The sequence below is a fragment of the Mastomys coucha genome, unplaced genomic scaffold (genome assembly GCF_008632895.1).
Source record: "Mastomys coucha isolate ucsf_1 unplaced genomic scaffold, UCSF_Mcou_1 pScaffold20, whole genome shotgun sequence".
In the NCBI taxonomy this organism is placed as follows: domain Eukaryota; kingdom Metazoa; phylum Chordata; class Mammalia; order Rodentia; family Muridae; genus Mastomys; species Mastomys coucha.
In genome coordinates this window covers 104,015,113-104,037,100 of record NW_022196903.1, presented here as the reverse complement: position 1 = coordinate 104,037,100, position 21,988 = coordinate 104,015,113, and the positions used below count along the sequence as shown (strand labels likewise).

Here is a 21,988-nt window from a genome sequence, read left to right as displayed (position 1 = left end):
ATCTCCACAATGGAGTATTATTCAGCTATTAAAAACAATGAATTTATGAAATTCTTAGGGAAATGGTTGGATCTAGAGAATATCATCCTGAGTGAGGTAACCCAATCACAAAAGAACACATATGGCATGCACTCTCTGATAAGTGGATATTAGCCCAGAAGCTCAAAATACCCAAAATACAACCCACAAACCACCCAAGAAACTCAAGAACAAGGAAAACCAAAGTCTGGATGTTTCATTCCTTCTTAGAAGGGGAAACAAAATACCTATCGAAGGAGTTCCAGAGACAAACTGTGGAGCAGAGACTGAAAGGACAATCCAGAGCTTGCTCCACCTACGAATCCTTCCCATATTCAATCACCAAACCCAGACACTATTGTGGATGTCAGCAAGTGCTCGTTGACAGGAGCCTGATACAGCTGTCTCCTGAGAAGCTCTGACAGCCCCCGACTAATACAAAAGTAGAGACTCACAACCATCCATTGGACTTCGCATAGGGTCCTCAATGAAGGAGCTAGAGAAATGACCCAAGGAGCTGAAGGGTTTGCAGCCCTTTAGGATGAACAATATGAACTAACTAGTACCATCAGAGCTCCCAGGGATCAAACCATCAATCAAAGAGCACACTTGGGGAGACTCATGGCTCTAGCAGTATATTATAGCAGAGGATGGCCTAGTCAGTAATCAACGAGAAGAGAGGTCCTTGGTCCTGTGAAGGTTTATTCCCCAGTGTAGCGGAATGCCATGGCCAGGAAGTAGGAGAGGGTAGGTTGGTGAGCAGGGCAAGTGAAAAGGAAACAGGGTTTGTTTTTTTGTGTTTATTTTTGATATTTTTTTCAGAGAGGTAACTAGGAGAGGAGATATCATTTGAAATGTCAATAAAGAAAATATCTAATAAAAAAATTAAAAAAGAAAAGAAAAAAGGAAAAAGAAAATACACGAGAGCAAGGTAGATATGTAAAACTGGCCTATAGTTCCCTATTCTGTGTTTAACGCTCTAATGTGATCCCAAGAGTGCTGTTTCTATGACTGTATATATTAAACTCTAAGGCATTTTAAAACAAAACAAACAAACAAAAATAATGCACTGCTGTCATGTGAACTAGTGTATTCCTATGAGATGTAAGCCACTCGTGAGGATCAGGGACATATAACTTTTGGGTTTCTCTGAAATATATTGAATGGAACATGTTCTTCGGCCGTAAATTAAATCCAGGCTATACAACCAGTGACTCATAGGTTATAAAAGTGTGCATATATTTATTTTGTATGATAGCATATATATGTATATACAGTAACATAGTCTGTGCCCCTTTTTACACAGAAACAAACTTCTAGTATGTAGACTAACATACCACACAAAATAAATAAATAAATAGACAAATAAACAACAGGATTTTTTTCCTTTGTAGTAAAGTGAACAGTTCTGTTGCAATGAAAGTAGTTCATTCCTGAGGCTAGAGGATGTTTTGATAGGAAGTTTGTTCTAACAGTGATAAGTATAGGTTAATTATTTCACCTGTATTAACTCTTTCCAAGCCTGTTTGATGATGAAAACATTCTACTCCAAAGTAAAATGTAGCTAAAAGCAAATCCATGTGCAAACAGAAAGTAATAATGGCTTTTGTCAGCCCTGATAGTGTGACTCCTTCAGTCTCGTGGAAAATGAACACTTACCAGAAAATCTAAAATAAAAAACGTGTGAAGTCTTGGAAAATAAGTGAAAAGAAATCTTTTTGAGTCAAGCTGAGCCAGTAGGTCATTTGTGAGATCGTTGTTAGAGAAGGATGTTTTACATGTATGTCTCTGAATATACACATTTCTATGTATAGGTGTGTATATATAATGTGTATATAAGTGTATGTACTTATGATGAACATGTGGACACACACACAAATTTTCTAGCTTCTATTCAAAGTGCAAATCCTACATTTGCTCTGTTCTTCCGCACTCCATGTTCCAATCTGTGATTCCATAAAACTAGACAAACAAACAAAATCATGAACAACTGACCTCAAGCAGAAATTCATGTGCAAACAAATGAAGGGACACCAATTGAGACAGAAATCAGCTGTGCCTTAGATATGCACCCAGGTGATGTTTCAAAAATAATCCCTTGTTATATGTCTGACCATTTCCATCTAACCAAAGGCAATGATATTTCATGTAAAACAATGCATTATGTTGTGTTTTTGTAGAACATTTGATCCCACTGCTACATTTTTCTGCAGAAAGTACCATCCAGTCAAATCAAATTCACTAGCAGCATATTATTCCCCTGTTTAGAATTTATGTGGAGTTAAGACAAATCTTTCCACATGGAGAAGATATTACGCATGTTGAAGATAGGCTTTGATACTCTACTCTTGTGGGTATTTTACTTTCCACATTCATCAATCACCTAGGGGAATTCTAAACAATATAAACTCTCAAAACTTTTTCTGTGATATTATAAAACATACAGTGATCACATATTCTCTCTAGATTTTCCATTAGGCTTTCAGGAGGTATGTGTGAGGAGCCAAAGGTGCATGCTCTTCCTCCTTTTTCCACATATTTCTATAGGCATATATCTATACTTCTAGTTGAAATATTTCTATAGGAAAATAGGGCTCATCTGCTTTTAAAAAATACTGTGGTAAACACGTACTATTTTATTCTCAGTGTTTTCTCCTCCCCTTCGTCCTCCCCTTCCCCTCCTCCTCCTCTTCCTCCTCCTCCTCCTTTTCTTCTTCTTCTCTTTCTCCTCTTTCTTCTCCTTCTTCTGTCTTTCTTCTTCTTCTTCTTCTTCTTCTCCTTCTTCTCCTTCTTCTTCTTCTTCTTCTTCTTCTTCTTCTTCTTCTTCTTCTTCTTCTTCTTCTTCTTCTTCTTCTTCTTCTTCTTCTCCTTCTCCTTCTCCTTCTCCTTCTCCTTCTCCTTCTCCTTCTCCTTCTCCTTCTCCTTCTCCTTCTTCTTCTTCTTCTTCTTCTTCTTCTTCTTCTTCTTCTTCTTCTTCTTCTATCTTTGTGGAAGTTTGAACCATATGATTAATTTCATAAATCATTTCATAAATCAAACAAAGTCTTGAGTGTAGCTTTCCCCATCATCTGAGACCTTCTGTTCATGGTGTTAATTATTCTACTGAAATCCTCTAGCTATTAGGTATACACACATAATATAAGCACAGTCAATACATACTTTCTGTAAAACTCCCATGAAACCTCTTAAGAAAAATCAATGTATTTACTGAAAAGGACAAATAAATAAGAACTGTGAGTGTTCTCCTTTCTCCTTTCTGTATTATATTTTAACCCTGTTCCTTACAAGATAAAGCCAGAAACCTCTTCCTCACCTGCCAAGTGTACCAGCCACTTATTCTTATACATAGCAATATTTGAGCTATGGTAGTGTGGTGGTAAATTCCAAGTGTCAAATTGATTAGAATAATAAATATCTAGGGACACATTGGGGTCTATAATTCAGGGCTTATAAAGAGGATGAGTAAAAGGGTAAAATCCACCCTGAATGCAAGCAGAACCACACCATGAATTGGGATCCTAGACTGAGCATAAAGAAAATTAGAGAGGGTTAAAGGTAAGTACCAGCATTTCCCCCCTCTCTTCAGTGATCTGTCAAAATATTAGCAAGCCCCTATGGCCAGAGATGTGAGCCATACTTGCTTCTGTGTATTTCCCAATGATGGACTGACTGTAAGCTATGGACCAAATTAACATTTCCTCCATTAAGTTTCCTTAGTTGGCTATTTTCAAAAAGCAAAGGAGAAGATTAGAAGATCTGAACAAAAAGGATAAGGAAGAAGTGGAGACGCAAGGAGAATGGGAAAGTGAGGAGAGGAGGAGATACATAGATGATTCATTTCTTCTCTTCTCCCTTTCCTGGAAGGCAGTGGATATTTTCATTCTTAAGAATATAGGTCCAGTTCACCAATCTGCTCTTAAAACTGAGAGAATTCATTTATTGGTCCTCATAACTAGTCAATTCTTGACCTTGGAACTTCAGAGAATGACCTCACTGCTAGCATGACACTTTCCCATAATTTGTCCCTCAACATGAAATTTGCAAATACTTAATATGTTAAAGGTTCTACCATAAAGCTTCATAAACATGATTGTATAAGGGTAAGCTGAGAGAGGATGACACAAATGAGAGTACCAAACTGGAAGGAGAAAAGCACAGAGACCTCAACCCTACATAACGAACTGTAAGCAACTGAAGAAATAAGAGAATGGAAGAGATGGTGTCCTCCCCTGGGGAAGAGCACAGCAATGGTTTGTTTGGTGTGAAAGAGTCCACCCAGAAAACATGCATACAGGGACCATTACATATACTAAACAGGTTATATTTAGTAATATATATGTATATACATACATGCAAATTTCATCAGATATATCAAATATGCATACTCATATTCACATACACATGCAGTACCTATTAGTGAAAAAAGAGGACATAAAGTTGAAGAAACTATAGGGAGTTAGGAGGGAGAAATAGAAAATAGGAAATGGAATTTTTAAGTGTTCTTGTCTTTTAATTATTTTTAATTTTAAATAAATTCTCATTCATTTTTTCTGACCATGTCATTTCTTCCTACCAGACATTTTATTATGATGTATATCACAATACCATGGGAACAAGCTATAGTCTGATAATGACTAGTGGTATCTCTTCTAGTAGAACTACATGTTTAATTTAAAGTTCATTGAGAAAAAACTAGAGCTAAGTGATAAAGTAAAAGATAGTTACATAGAAACTATTTTTCAGTTGTGGTTGGAGCAATGCCTGAAGTCAGTGAAACCCTTGGGCCTTCCAAGTATATGATTTAATATATTTTCATTTTCTCTGAGGTGGTTTAGATTGGGTTTTTGACACTAGAAACTAAAAAGAGAGGTCTAGCAGCTGTAATGAAATATATGCAGTGCTGAGAACTATGAATTCTGCAACATCAATAAAAATAATAAGGTTTATGAGAAAAATAGGATTGAGGGCAAAACATCTCAAATCTGTACAACTGCTAGTCTGTGTTTCACTCACCAGAGAAAGAAATCCTAATGTTATTTTGGCTTATCAGAAAAGATGTATTTCCAACATAAATAAGCCACGGAGCACAGAGCATGGCCAGAGCAATGCTTATGATCAAAACTGGTTCTTGAAGAAAGTGATAGAGAATAGAAGTGTGGATATCTGGGACAACAGGAAAAACAAAAAACTGCTATCGCAAAAAACTGAACTTTGTGTTTAACTAATACTTGATGACGACATAGGACCATAATAGGATGAGAAAAAATGCATGAATAAATGTGACACACACATTATGGCGATGCATTTGCCTTGTTTACAAGGATTTCTCACAGCAAAGCATGTCTTCTTCCAGGGTAGACCGCACTCCTGTACAGCTATCTTCTATTTGTCTTTCTTAAATTTCTGTTCAGCTGTTCTTCACGGAAAGAAAAGATAGCACATACTACATTTATTTTTAACCATTAGTTACCTCTAAATGTTTTTAAAGACGTCTAAGTGTGTTTTCAAACAATTTGCAAATGCTTTGTCTGAGAATATTAGTCACAGAGATGTCTTGCTTCAGCATCATGAGTAATATGAAAAGAATGCCTATTTCTTGTAGTAACTGTATGTTATGACAGCAATTGTACTGAATAGTTGACTGGAGTATAGGCTGAATAGGTTTTCTTAGAAGATAATATGTACAGAACATATTTATCTGTTCAATATTATATTTCAGCTTAACAGAGAGGATACTTTGAGGTAATCCAGTACTACAAGTTGAAAGATAGTATGGTACACATGGGTCTCTTACTCTCTAAGTGACTTTTGCCTTATACCAGATACAAATATTGCTTGTTTTTCCATGATATTAAATCTCATGTATAGCTTTACAACTCTAGTTTGGCCAATGGACTTCAGCTATTAGTAAAAAAAAAAAATGATTTTCTCAATTGTAATTCATGTGGTCTTGCTTCTGGTCTTTCTCTTTTCAGTGGCTTCCAGGCAACATTCAGGGTCATAAATTACAGATAATTTCCTGAATAACTATGTGAACTAGCGTTTGCCACTCTGTATGCCTACAATGTGTTGTTCTGTGAGAATTAGAATTTAAGTGCCCACTGTTGTAAGCTAGAGATTTCAAGAATTATCTATTATGGAAGATTATTCTACCTTCACTTACATGGAAGCTTCAGCATAGACTCTGAAAAACTACAATCGACCATTTACATTTAACCTTACCCTACTACCTTTTGGTAATTCAGTAGTCAAATAGAACAGGAAGTAACATGGGGTCAATCTACTACAACAGGAGTTGCCCCTATGTGAAAACTACCTTCATTTCTGAGCATGTGCTTCAGATAAGATCCTTCTTGTTTCTAGAAATGTAAACCCATCAAATTATTTCAAATAAAAAGAAGATTATGAGGTAAATAGGATTTTAATGAATTCAGAAAGATCATGAGCCTTGAACAAAGAAATTAGGACCTGTCAGCAACAGAGAAATCTAGGATATTTTGAAAGGCAAGATTTTTTCCAAACTAATATAGACTACTCTAATTGTCCCTAGTTGCCTCTTCAAGGATGAATGTTAAGTTCGTGTTGCTGACATGCCACACACTTCAGACACAGGTCTCATAAAATTTAAGTATGATCTAACCTTAAAGCCCCTTCTAACTGTATCACTTCCATAGTGCTAGAAAATACTGAAAGCAGCCAATAGAGAGAAGTAATCAATATTTCTATCCAGCTTGATGCCTATAAGCCATAACAATAACTGGCCTTGCAAGATATCATTAAAGGGCAATTGTGACACTTGTATCTTTGTAGCAAAAGGTTTCTAATTGGATATAAGATCTATTAAATAGGAGAGGAATCATGCCTGGTACTAGTAAACTCAGACAACAACTTTGGGCTAGTGAGATCATGGATATTAGAAGAGAACCTACTTCAGCCACTGTGCTAGAGCAGCGTAATTCCTGAACAAATTCTATAGTTTATCCTCATATTCATAGATGAACATATTCATCATTCTTCACCTAAAGTCTTCCTATTCCAGAAAATACAGATCATTAAAAAAATCACAACTGATTATCAAAACAGTGGGTTGTGGCGAGACCAGTTTCAACTTACATATATGCAATACAACTCCTGTACCTAAAACTCAGGGAACAATGAAAATTGAAAGAAGTTTGTGGGAGCCAGAACCAGAACTCTGTTGTAAAATAGTGTCTCCTAGAAATGAAAGGGAAGACATTTTTTTGAAGTGTCTCCAATGGATCTCCAAAACACCCATGTAGAATCACTATTCATTTCAATAAAAGGTTTTGGTGCAATTGTATAGTAATGTGATTCCTCTTACAGAATTATTTTACTGAGAAGAAAATTAGCTAGCAGATGCTTTGTGAAATTTAATCACTTACTCATTATCAATGGACCAAATCACTACAATATTGAAGATCTGTGACAGATGTCTATTAATAATCTTTATATGAGCTATGTCCTTTTTGCATAAATTAGCCTTTAATAGTTTATGTGTCAGAAATCAATATTAACTCTTAATTGCTCATTATCACTACCAGGTTATGCTGATATTTGGTATTTTTTTATGGATGAAATTTTGTCAACGTCCCTGGGTCCAGAAATACAACTGGAGGTATTTGATAAAAGGGACCTTGCTTTGTTTCTTGTGTTCTTTATCTGCTTAATATTGTGCATATAGCTGGTATTGTATTCATTTATTCTAATTTTCTTATAACAAAACACATCTTTTAGATTTGTTTGTTTCCTCTTTTATTTTCAAAAGGGCTCAACCAATTTCAAGTTTATTTACTACCAACATCCTATTAGATGATACCATGTTACCTTCATGTCCTTGGAATGGATACAAGTTATTTAAACTCTATGTTCTGCCTTGCTTTGAGTCTCCGTAACAAATAAACTTTGCTACTTAATCACGAGATGGTTGAATATGTATCTTTGCTCATCTTATATGATACCCAGACAGGATTTCTCTACAAATGTGTCAGTATCTTCTTTTCACATACTATCAAATCATCAAAAATTGAAATTGAAAATTGTAGTATGTATATATATGCCCTTACTTCGCAGACATAACTTAAGAAAACAAAAATCCAAAGACAATCAGTTATTTAACTTTATGGTCATGAGGTCAACTAGAAGGTGTAAATTAGGGCTGCATGCCATTGTTGCTTATAGCATATTTACAGAATATTGACAACCATGGGAGAGAAAAAGAATTCAACAATGAGTGTTGAGTATATAAGGCCTGTGAAACTGAGCATGTTTAACATGCACATGGTTCTGAATTCAATCCTGGCCACATGTGCACACACACATACGCGCGCGCGCGCGCACACACACACACACACCTATAAACACACATACACTCACACATTTGCATCCAAAAATGGTTTCTATAGAATGAATATTGTCTCTGCACCACTGTAAAATTAAAAATTTGTAGTTTGAATCGTCACATACTATCCAGCATTTTCATTCTCATTAATGTTATATTTTATCATTTTTTATGATTAGTTCAATTAGGGAAGACCAATGTATCAATATTTCCTTCTTCTCTATCACAACTCTTATTACAACCCTAACTTCAAGGTACAATGGAATGAAGACATCACAACCATAAGCTTGTTTGAAGACCAGCTTGGTCTAGAGACACAGGAATCTTTCTTGCATGTTTTAGTACAAGGAAACAGTGACAACATATTACATCATACATTTTATATAACGACTCAATTAAGTCCAAATGCTATTCATCTTGTGGCATAGGGAAGTGTCAAATAATGCTCTGTATCCTTTTTATTCCTCTTAGTAATGTTATAACAGCCACATTTATAACTATCAGAAACTCTGAAAATATCCAAGAACTAGGAAATTAATGTAATAGGAATGCCTGCATATTATGGCAAACTTTCATCCAGCACCTTGCTGGTACATATCTTCCATCCCCAAATCCTAACATGTGGGATGTTCTTCAGGAGTCTCACCACCTGTCATTCTTAACAGATTTGTTAGAGAACATCGTAAAACACCTGTACTAAGCTGACAGTGAGTTCTAAATAAAACTAAAGTGGCATTAAATTGTATGCACTTTAGGATTCAAGGCTGATATACCATATAAATCAGTCACCCAGTAAGGCAATAGGCACTATCAAAAGGATTGAGGGAACTCATGTGAGGTGGGAAAATTGCTTGCGAGATGAGCTGTGATACAGCATATAAATACTGGCATATGCTTGCAAAGCACTGCCTTTATCTCTTCCTGGTTTTAAAATGTTCCTAGTTACTTTAACGTAAGTCTATTATTCATTTATCAGTTCAGAAACACAGTTCAGTGGGAAAAGAAGTAAGCCTATAGTTTTTACTAGATATTATTAATCCAAAAGAGATTTGGGTTACCCTATCAAATAAACACACAAAGTAGATTGATTTTACCATTTTTTTTGTATTACTTCATTATAGGTGTTACTTCTTCATGCATAGCTCTTCAAACAATCCCTTCTAGTATTTAGACTGGTGACATCTGAGGACATATATTCATACTTAATGAAGGGAGAAATGAGGATATTGACAGAATAAAAAAAAAAAACTTTGTCACCATCTTAGCCCTGCAGTGACCACATTTCTGCTTTTAACCAGTCAGCAAATGCTAGCCAAATCATCCTACCACAGAACAATGCATTCAAAGAGCACTAGAAATTTGTATCCAATGATTTTTTTCACCAAGCCACAGCAAAAAGAGCTTAAGTCTTGGTAAATGTTGGATTCATTATTTTTTTTCAAATCCCTGGCCAAGGAACTTGGAAATTGAGAAATAAAAAGTGTTGACCATTATATAAAACCATACAAAGACTAAAAAGAAGTGTCTAAGTAGGGACCAATGAGGCAAGTCTGCTTTGAAGTACTCTTCCTCTCCCAGTAAACCCCAGTTCTAAGTCATTGCAGAATGTATTGGGGTGAAGGACTAGACTTCAAGGAGAATACGAGCACATTATTTTTTTAAATTATGGTGTCTTAATCCATTCAGGCTTCAGTAATAAATTACCAAAGAATGTGTACATTATAAACAACAAAAATGTGGCTGCCCTAGTTCTGGAAATGGGGATATTACCTTACCATCAGATTTGGTACCTGGTGAAAGTGAATTCCAAGATATGAGAGCACCTCTGACCTCACAAGGAGAGAGGGTAATTTTGCTGGAAGTATAGCTCATCACTAAAGCATTTGCCCCTTGTATACAGGAAAGCTGAACTTTGACAACCAGGTCCACATAAAGAAAGGAAGAAAGAAGCACACATGAATTTTTCGGCTGTTTCAGAACATAAACCATGTTCCTAAGGGAACAACCTTTATATCAATAGTATTTCAAGAAAGGTTCCCTTCCCAATAATATCACTACTTTAGAGCTTGGGTTAGGATTTTAACACATGAAATTTGGGAGGGACCATAAGTATAGTAAATAGGAGAAAAAAAACTGGATAGAGAAGATTTTCGTTACTGCTTAAAATATGTAGCATCTTCGGCAAAGGTCATACCACTTGCCATGATCAACAAAACAGAAAAGATTGAATAAAGCTTTTAATCTAAGATATCATTTTTATTACTTCACAGTGAAGGTGCTGAGTGTAGTTTTTGTAGAAACTTTACCAATTAGTGAATGCCTATGACTTGTACAATGAGAACTGGCAGAGAGAGCAACTTAGAAAAGATAGCAGTCAACAGAGATGATTTAGACATGGTTCAGTCTTACAGATAAAAGCTTGTGTTTTCAACATGTAAAAACATGAATCTAGATGTTGACTATAGCTGAGAACACTTGTTATACATATATACATGTAGATAAAATACTCATACACATTAAATGAAAATAAATCTTTCAAGAAATGTAAATTTTAACTTTTGTCCTGTAGATTTACTATGTTATACTAGAAAATATTTTAAATGATTTATTTATGCTTTAGGTATATTTGTGTTTGGGCTGCAATTATGTTTGTGCATCACCTGCATACCTGATACCTATAGTGGCCAGAAGAGGGTGTTAGTTTATCTGAGAATGGAGATATTGACAGTGGTGATAAGTCATGTTAATACTGAGAATTGAAGCATAGTACTTTGGAAGAATGGTCAAAACTCTTGAGTTACTATTGAGTCAACTCCCTAGTGGTCAAAACTCTTAACTACTGAGTCAACTCCCTAGCCACTGAAAAACTATATGAATAGATCAAGACAGAATATAAAGACAAGCTCCAACTAAATAAATGACAATTTCACTAAATATTAAAAAATACCATTGAATCTCGAAATATCATGGCACTGAGATTGTTTGCTTAGCACACCAACAGTAACTCCTCTCTGACAGACATTTACTGTATGTCAATCCAAAGTAACCAGTTAACACAGAAAGGGAAACTACTGTATAATTCTTCTTTTAAACAATCCCAATTTTGAAATGCATATAACAAAAATCTTCAGATAGACAGTTTTAGATTTTCCAGATTTGGTTTATGAAACTTTGGAGAGTTGGTTCTCTAAGTCATAACAAAAAAATAAAAATTAAGTATGATCAGCTATTTCAGAAAGGCTCAAAGTGTCCATTTATGTACTTAAAAGAGGTAGATTAATAAAATTAACATGGACTATACATACAAAGGTTAACTCACTCCAATTCAAATTAAGCCATCAAAATATCTTCAAAATATTTACTTAGGTCAAAGCAGAAAAATGGATTAAAGTCTAATTGAATGTCAGAAAAATAAAAGCTAGTTACTAGATGTTGCAAAATTTTCTTAAATAATAAAATACTTGATTTTACTATGAAAACCTGAGTTCAGATTTTGTGCACTCTCATAAAAGGCAAGGCGTAGTGATATAAATCTATATTTCTAGTCCGGAGAACAATCCATGGACTCAATTAGAAATGGGGACTCTTTTATAAAACAAACCATATGCACAAACACAGAAAAGACTATATATCAAAGGTGACACTCACAAGTATTGTAATTAAGTGACCTTTTCATATAACCCCTTAAATGCTTAAGAACTTCTGTTTGGATAGAAAAAACAATGTGTTAATTGAAAGTCATTCTATCTATTGATTCCAATAAGTTTCCTAAGGCTGAATCAGGACAAGATTGAGCTACCTCAGTTTTCCATGCCCAATAGTCTTGACATGATCTAATTGAATTCCTCTTCCTGTTTTCATTAATTCTCACTACATGAACAGAAGTCCCCTAGAATGCCCAAATTAGGCTGTTTATTGTATCGAGGAATGATTTACAAAATTAAATTTGAAAAAAGAAACAGAATTCCTAATGCATTATAGCTAATAAGGACATGTATGAGTTCTGTGGCCTACCCAAGCACTCAGTTATAATATAAAAATGTAACATAATATAATATAGTAATGTAATAGAGGTGTTCTGTTCAAGTTACTGGTGTGAGCAAGCAATGTACTCTCTTCAAAAGGAAATTACTTGGCAGTTTTCAGTCTTCATTGTGCCACTGTATAAAATTGTATGTAAGAATTTCAATAAATTTGGGTGGATAACTGATAAATCTAGCACTATGATACTCAATAAAAATTGTGGTTGAAGACTCCATATAGAGAAATGAAGGGGTAAGTATACCTCAAAAACTTTAACACATTCATAAGCAGCTCCATGTTTTGCTGTACTCTTGAGCAGAAACTCAGCAGAATAACTAGACTGATTTATTCCAAAGTTAACATCATAATTATATTTCTTCCAGTCAGCTGTAGGAGGGAATAGTTCTGTTCATAGTCAAACCATATATATTCTAGTTGACTTTGTGTGTGGGTGTGTGTTTGTGCAATATGTGTATATGTATATGTGTTTATGCATGTGTATGCATATGTACATGTATGGATGTATATACACATGTGTGTATACTTTTTGATGTGCCTGTGCACATATTTGTGTATGTACACACACACACACACACACACACACACACACACACACATATATATATATATATGCATAGGTATATATATGTGCATATTTGTGTTTGTATATACATATGTGTGTATGAGTGTGTGCTTTTATATGTATATGTATGCATGTGTGTATTTGTATATGTGATTGTGTGTACTTCATATATGCAGATGCCCTCAGAGATTGGAGGAAGTGTTGGATTTCCTTGAACCTGGAGTTATGGGCCTGTCTGAAGAACGATTTGCAGGTCTTCTACAAGAACAATGCTCCTAAGGGCCATGCTGTATCTCCCATCCTGATAAATCTTTGGGTTCTTGACTTCAATGTTCAGGAGAGGAAATAGTTGGACTGGAGAGTATGTGGTTTAACAACATAGTCTTGTATTTAGAAGACAGTTCAGTGAAAAGTGGATGTGACATCAGCTTCTTGTGTAGCAGATGTCCCTCAACAGAAGCATGTTGAAATCTAAAGACTATGTATTGACTGATACTTGAAAAAACCTGAAAAATAAATTATGAAAAATAATTCTCTTTCTCAGGTTCAGGATGGAAGATGTGGCCAAAGCCATGAAATGGAAGCCTAAAAGTGACTTAAAACATCACCCAAATGATTGCAAACTGGTACAACCACTCTGAAAATCAATCTCGAGGTTCAGAAAATTGGAAATAGATCTACTTGAAGACCCAGATATACCATTCCGGGTATATACCCAAAAGATGCCCCACCATGTCACAGGGGCACACACTCCACTAAGTTCATTGAAGCCTTGTTTGTGATTGATCAAGGCTGGAAACAATCCATATGCCCAACAACAGAAGATTGGACACAGAAAATGTGGTTCATTTACATAATGAAATACTATTCAGCTATTAAGAATAAGGACATCCTGAGTTTTGCAGGCAAATGAATGGAACTAGAAAATATCATCCTGAGTGAGGTAACTCAGACCCAAAAAGACATGCTTGGTATGTACTCACTAATAAATGGATATTAGTCCCTCATACATATAGAATACCCAGGATATAATCCACAGAATTCAAAAAAGTTAACAAGCCATAGGGACCAAGTGAGGATTCTTTAATCCCACTAGGGAGGGAGAAGCAACCAGAGGGCAGAAGGAGGGAAGGAACTGGGTGAAAGAGTGTGGGGAGGTAGGGGAGAGGGGAAACATGATCAGGTTTTGCAGTGGTGGGTGGGGGACCAGAAGTGAAGCTCCGAGGACCATCAAAATAAATGGAAATATACAACTTTGGGAGGTGTAAAGTGGGGGGACCCTCTAAAATGTACCAGAGACCTGGGAAGTGAAAGAATCTCAGGACTCAAAGGGAGGGACTACAGTAAAATAAAATCCCCAACAGTAGGGAGAGGGAACTTGTAAAATTCACCTCCAGTAGAAAGACAGGGGATCAAGTGTAGGGATGGGGTTGCCATCCCAGAGTCAAAAACTGACTCAGAATTGTTCCTGACTAAAAGGACTAGAAGGACAAAAATGGAGAGGAACCTGAGGGAAAGGAGGTCCAGTTGCCAGCTCAAATTGGGATCCTTCTCAAGGGGAGGCATCAAGGCCTGACACTATTACTGATGCAGTGATATTCTTACAGACAGGAGAATGGCTGTCCTCTGAGAGGCCCAACAAGCAGCTGACTGATCCAGAAGCAGATACTTACACCCAATGGTCTTAAGTCAGGGTCCATTTTGGTCAAATTAGGAAAGGCTGGAAGAAGTTGAGGAGGAGGGCAACCTTATAGGAAAACCTGCAGTCTAAACAAACCGGGGCCTGGGCCCCCGACATCTCTCAGACACTGAGCAAGCAACCAGAAAGCATATACAAGCTGGTTTGAGCCCCTAACCCCAAGAAACATATACAGCAGAAGACTGCCTGGTTTGGCCTCAATGAGAGAAGAAGCATCTAACCCTTGAGAGACTTGAGGCCCCATGAAATGGGGATGCCTAGTGGGGTGTGGGGATTTGTGGGGACATCCTCTTTGGGATGGGGGGAGGAGGAATAGGATGAGGAACTGTAGGAGGGCAGAACAGGAGCAAGTTAATGACTGAACTGTAAAAAAATTAAAGATATTTAAATAAAATTAAATTAAAATTAAATAAAAATCCAACCAAAAATAATTTAATACATAGAAAAGAAAGAAAAAATAATATATTTGTGTTTTGTCTAAGGATGGTACATGGTCTAAGATGATGATGATAATAATGATGATGGTGAAACATAGATATGATGTATGGATATATGTGAGAGAAAATATATAGGTAATAGATTATAGATCGATAATAGATAATAGATATATATGATAGAAGATAGAGAGATGAAAAGATGATTGATAAATAATATGAATTATAGTTGCTTTTGAAGGATACCAAAATATTTCATCCAAAACAGAAATGGTTATTAAGATGAAAACAATCAAAATTGAATCAGAATATAGAGTTCTTTCATCTACTTGTCCAATATCCCCCAGTATAGATAGAGATCTTCAGGATAGAGATCTTTACATTGCTCGCTTACCTGTTCAAAGCCAGAAATGTTAGAGGGATTTTTGGTCAGACTTTTTTCCTGATAAATTTGCCTTCATATAATTTCCCCATCTCTTAAGTCAGGGATTGCTTTTCCCATGTCCTGTCATTTCTCTATAATGTCTTTTATGGCACACACACACACACACACACACACACACTATTTAAATCACAACCCCCAAACCATCTCCTTTTGTTGCTTTCCTCCCATATGTTGGTCAGGACCTGGGCTGATACGTATGCTTGTTTTTCTCTTGTATTCAGACCTTTGTTGTTGGAATTTGTCTCACCTACATGCATATGCTGGCTCATAAAATTTATATTTTTCTTTCCTTCAATAATTTATTATTTTCCTTTGCCTCATAATGGGAATAAAAATATCAGATGTATATACCTGCCTTAAGAGAAAAACAAATTTAGCGAATCTTGAAATTACCCTTCCCTATTGAATGAAGGCAAGTTATAGAACAATGCATTGGGAAGAGGGGAAGAGGGGACAAGGAACCTGACCAGAGCTTAAGAATTTAACTGAAACAAAAATCAATACACACAAAGACTCACAAACACACACAACAGAGAGAGAGAGAGAGAGAGAGAGAGAGAGAGAGAGAGAGAGAGAGAGAGAGAGCAACATACCAAGAAGTCAGCTCAACACATTGAGCTAGCAATGATTTAAAAATACTAGTAAGATGATAGGATGTACCATAAAATGTAAGCAGATGAGTGATATCCAAAGCAGAACTGAGGATGCTTCGTGTCCCTGATGCACAGGGCATGTAAAAGCACCATCAGGAAGGATCTGCATCAGTAGCAAAATCAAATCATACCTGGGCCAAAAGTTATACCAGGCATGGTTTAACAAATGAAAATATCAACACAAGAGCATAATATTACAGTTAACACAATAAACACAGATAAGCCCACTTACCAGCAATGTAAAATACAACCAATCCAATCATAATGTGTTCAATGATCAGGATATCAGAAAAGAGAAATAATAAAGCTACATAACCAATATTTAGGAAATAAAGTGGGACTGAAGAATCATTCCCAGTCATGATGGCTCTAGGTCTTTACTAACACTCTCCATATATTCAAAATGACAGAGTATATGCATGGATTTATAAATGAAAAATTAAGTATTTAAAATCAAATGGAATTTGTATATGAGTGATTGGAATGAAAAGATATCTGATAAAAAGCTGTAAGATTAGTGAAAGTGAACAAATCTCAAGAGAAACTATTCAAAACTAAAGGCTACTTAAGTCCTGAGATGGTCAATTCTAATTTCCAGCTTTCCAGGATTTGGAAAGTTCTAGGAGGCATGCCTCTGAGCATGTCTGTTTAGGTGTTTATAGACAGGCTTAACAGAGGAAAGAAGGACCACTCTGAATGTAGGCAGAACCTATGCCATTGTCTGGGGTTCCAGGCTGAATAAAAAGGAAAAAAAGTACTACAACTACATCAACTGAGCACTAGGTACTTTCTTGCACTGTGTCCTGACTGTTGACAAAATGGGAAGCAAGAAGTGATATTGAAACAATCAAGTATCCTGGGCATGGTGACATAGCTTTAAACAGAGCTCTCAGGAACCATAGGCAGACTATCTATGAGTTTAAGGACACTCTATTCTATATAATGTGACCCTGTCTCAAAATGAACCCAGCCAAACCAAGACAAAACTCCACTGGTCTTTCTTGTTTTCCAAAAAAAGTGTCTTGAACTGGAAGAAACCCAAATGCCTGCCAGTTAGAGCTACATAAAATCTAGGATGGATTCAAACACAGCAACACTATGCAACAATAACTATATCATCAATTAAAAAATGGTCTGTTGAACCTTGAATCCTGGATGGATATCAAAACCAGAAAATGGGCTATTAAAAAACAGTCTTTGATTCCATTTGTAAAAAGAAGAGAAGACAAAATAATTTCTGCAAGCTGACTAGTGGTGGTCAGTCAGTGTGTAGATGAAAGAAGAAAGGGGCAATAAGACAATGAAATTTGGAGATAAAAAAGTTGTACTTTGTGATTGGAGTGATGATTCAGAGTTACAAAATGTAGGCTGTATGCTTACCTGAGTAAATTTTTATGAAAATTGTAGCCCAACTAAGCAAATAAAATAAGAAAATTCAATCCTTTAAGATTAATTTTTCTTGAGCTCTTGAACTAATGGGGTGATTCAATAGGTAAAGACTTGCTCCAAAACAAAAAGTGTTCACTCCAGAACCGCATGTGGTGAAAGGAGAAACACACACACACACACAGACACACACACACACACACACACACACACACACACACACAGACACACACATTTTTTAAAAAATTATTAAAAATACAGTAATTGTTTTTACTTTTTGGGCTTACACTTTGGGCTTGGTCAGTAAAATGCAAGTATGTAGATATGAGCTGATCCCCGAGTATCAAAGTGTGGCTTGGTAAACACATCAACAAACCCTCTGCTGGGAGTCAAGTGAGTTTTTAAGGCTGACTGCCTGGACAATCTACTCAATGAGTTCCAGGTTAGTTAGAGACCCTTTCTCAATGATCACTGTGGACAGAATCCAAGGGGCATTGCTGGAGGCTGACATGTGTAGACATGTGTAGACATATGTGTACTCCCTCACACAAACATGCCCAAGAAACACTTTTATCTAGAATATTCTTAAACAAAACAAAACAAAAAACCAAAGAAACAACTTAAAAAAATAAGAACTATGTCACAATATTTTAGAACTTGCATGAAGCTCTAAGCACAGGTAAGGATGGATAAATCTAATCAGAAATGGCTTCTAATAAGAATGATACACTTCAGTTAAGAATCAAGATCATCATGTTCAAAGAAAAAAGAACCATTCACACATAAGCTTATTTGGCTCAAGAATTATGTATTACTTCTCTGTTGTCTAGAAAGATTCAAAATTGAAACCTAGAGAAAAATATAAGAGAAAAAATTCTCTATCAATGCGGTAACTTTTCCCTAATATGATTTAGTTTTTAGGTTAGGACTCCAGTTCTTTGTTGCAGTGAAATTTACAAAGGAAAACACTAGCTCTGTACAAATGGAGATGACTACCATCTCATAAAAAGTATCATATAAGTGCATTTCCTTGCTGAATTAGTTAATTAAATTGGTTTTATGTTGTTTGTAAATTATTAAATAAAATTACCCATTGGTGTACACTATATAGGTTATTCCAGTAGGCCAACCTCTCCTTTTTACTTTTCCTTTAATTTTTGATGTTATAACTTAACTATAACATTTCTCTAGTCCCTTTTCTCCCTCCATACACTTGGACATTACCCTCTCTGCTCTCTTTCAAATTGAAGATAGGTAGCCTCTATCTTCTTTGTTATTATATGCATATATGTATATATTTTCTCAAATATAATCTTGTTATATAGTCCATATAATGACAACTGTATGTATGTTTTCAGAACTGACTCTGGCACTGGATAATTGGTTGGTGATTATTGTTTTTCCTTTATGGAGACCACCTATCTTGGTCTTAATTCACCAGTGACACTTAGTTCTTTGTGTCTGATAGGCTTCTCCTTCATCTAACTTGGTGTCATAGTTTTCTTGGATTTTAATTATTTAAAATTGTTTTGAATGTGTGTTTGCACACATGCATGTATGTATACCAGAGGCATGTCTAGTACCCATGGAGATAAAAAGGCATTAGTTTCCATGGAACTAGGGTTACTGATGGTAGTGAAGCATATAGATGCTGGGAACCAAACTCAAGTCCTCTGCAACAGCCATCAGTGCTCTTAAGTGTTGGGCCATTTCTCTCCAATCCCAAACTCAACCACTTTCACTTTTTTTGTTTTCTATATAGGAACCTTCTAAAGTTATTGCTCTGGTTGCAATCATTAAGAATTAGTACAGAATACAGGAATTTGCAATGTAACAAAATTAAACTGCTTACATCTCTAGATCTATACACATGGAGACCAATATTTTACTTGTACAGACTTGGAGGTAGGGAAAAGGAAGTATTTTGGTTATGCAGGTTCTACAGACAGTTGATAGTTACATGATATCAGATCAACTTTTATTAAATGTTCTTTACCAACATTTTCCATTAAATAGAAAATGTTGTTAAGACCCAGTAGCTGACATGTCTTCTGCCCTAGAGTCTCTTTAGACTAAATAATGCTACGCAAGTGTGAGAAAGAGAAACAAATGGACATGCAGACTGTCAAGCAATTTTATTCTTTTCTTCTCTGGCTTTTTGTGTCTTTCCCCATGGAGCTGTGAACACATATTTTCACTCCAGATAGTGCACCAAGGATAGAACAAAGAAATTATTTCTTCCACCCATGTCCAGTTTGGTGAACCAATATTTGAACTGCAAGACTGAGGAGAGTCAAATGAATGGTTACTTGTCAGTGCATAGTTAACTCAAGGCAGCTTGTATCACTCAAATCCTTCCCTCCAACAGAGTAAGCAATTTATGAATTCATCCCCATCATTCTCTCAGCAATTTTCAACTAATGTCATCAAAAGTTCTCCCCTCACCAATAATTATTTAATGCTTTTGCGAGCTTGAAGAAGGGACTTGTGAACCTGCAATTCTCTGTGTGTTTTTTTTTTTAACCCTGGTTAGTTTCATGACTTTACTGAGTCTTCCTCCTCAAAGTGTGAAAATATTTCAATTTGGGGAAAAATACCACATGACGGCTGGACATAATCCTGGTCAACCACTATTATCAATTACCTGTCACTGTCAGAAGGTTATCATAATTAACTTTCCCTAATGAAGGGAAAACAGAATTTTCATAAAGCATCTTCATAAGAAGCAGAAAGATAGAGGCCTGGATCCTGTACTCAACTGCAAAAACCTATAATTCTTAACCTGGATTTAGAGTAAGGATGTGCAATCTATAAGCAAATGTGCACATGCATGCATGTATATATTAAACATACTCTAATACATATTTTAATGAATTAAAATAATGAGACCAAATTAAGTTTTGCTCATTTTATCTATATGCATTTGAATTTACAAAATGTGAACAGATTCAACCAGCTAGAAAACAAATTGAAATCTGATTTCAAGACACCGGAAACCTTCCCTGTGGTCTCTAATTGGTATTGATCAAACTCTAGGACAAAAGCATAAAGCATTTATATGGTAAGTAATCCTACTGAAGTGAGATTTTGGTGATGCCCCTGGTACATGCATTCCCAATTGTTGTCTAAGGAGCACATGCACAGGAATGGTCATGAAACACTATTCTTGTATAAAACACTGGAATGGTCTGTAGAAATGGGCTCTTGTTGCTAAGCTTTTCTGTGGGTACACAGATGTGGGTTAACTTGCGTCTTACATTTTCAGCACTACTCATGGTAAGTAATGAATTGATTTGTCTAGCAAGCAGTATGTGAAATGTTTAGTGTTCTCAAGAGGCACATGGCCCTGAGTTGGAAATACAGTTGTAGCGATATAGAACATCAGGATGCAGGGACCAGATGGTGGACAAAGACTGCTAAGGGTCAGTCCTTCCACTTTATGGGTTATGTTTGGTCCCAGTCAAGCCATCTTTGCTCCCTGACTAGCCCATATGATATGAGTAGCCAAACCATGTTCCTGCTGTCACAGTAAGGAACTTCTAGTAAAGTTATGGTTTTTGCCCCAAAGAGAATATAGTCTCTAAAGAGAAAGTTAGTATAAACAATTTCTCCTTTACATTTTTCTTGCAGACATTGTGTCCCAGTGACAAAATAGGAAACTAAGACAAGTGGTACTTTAGAGTTATTACTCTCCTCATTTACATTGTAAAAAAGACTGTAGGGTTGAAAAGATGGCTGAAGATATAAAAGTGCATGTTGCCATGCCTGTGGACCTGAGTCCAATTCCAGATCTCACAAGATGAAAGAAGACAACTGACTACAGCATGTTGTCTCAGACTGCCAAAACATTCACTGTGGGATGCCCAACATGCCCAAACACATAAACAAAATCAATCTTTACTTCTAGACAAGCCTTGGCTATATAGAAAGACACCTTACCCTATCAAAGCATAACAAATCAATAAGATAAATTATATAGATGATAGATTTTTAGATGATAGAAATAGAGATAGATAAGTGATAGAGATGATAGATTACAAATAGTTAATACAGATTATAGAGATAGATAGATAGATAGATAGATGATAGGTAGATATAGAGCGATAGAAAGAGTGTAGATAGAGCAAGCTCCTTATCATTTAATTATTGTGCTGGATAACTTTTCTAGCAAGATTTGTGAATTTTAGATTCAAGAGGGACTACATCAGATGTAAATAGAATTTTCTTATAATTAAATATAAAATATATTTTATATTAGCTGTTTTCTTCATTCTTTTCTAAAAATAGATGTTTTCTAGGTCACAGAAGGTCAGTCAAGTAAACTCATGGAGGATCTCACAGCTATAGAGCCATCTTACCACATCTGCATCATATATATATATATATAT

At 35.8% G+C, this 21,988-nt stretch overlaps 1 protein-coding gene across 1 annotated transcript in view; it reads right to left on the bottom strand.

Annotated features, from left to right (window-relative positions):
• The window catches only part of Grm7 (glutamate metabotropic receptor 7), a 906,484-nt gene that overhangs the window by 682,240 nt on the left and 202,256 nt on the right, over positions 1–21,988 (bottom strand). The gene's annotated exons all lie outside the window — the stretch shown is intronic.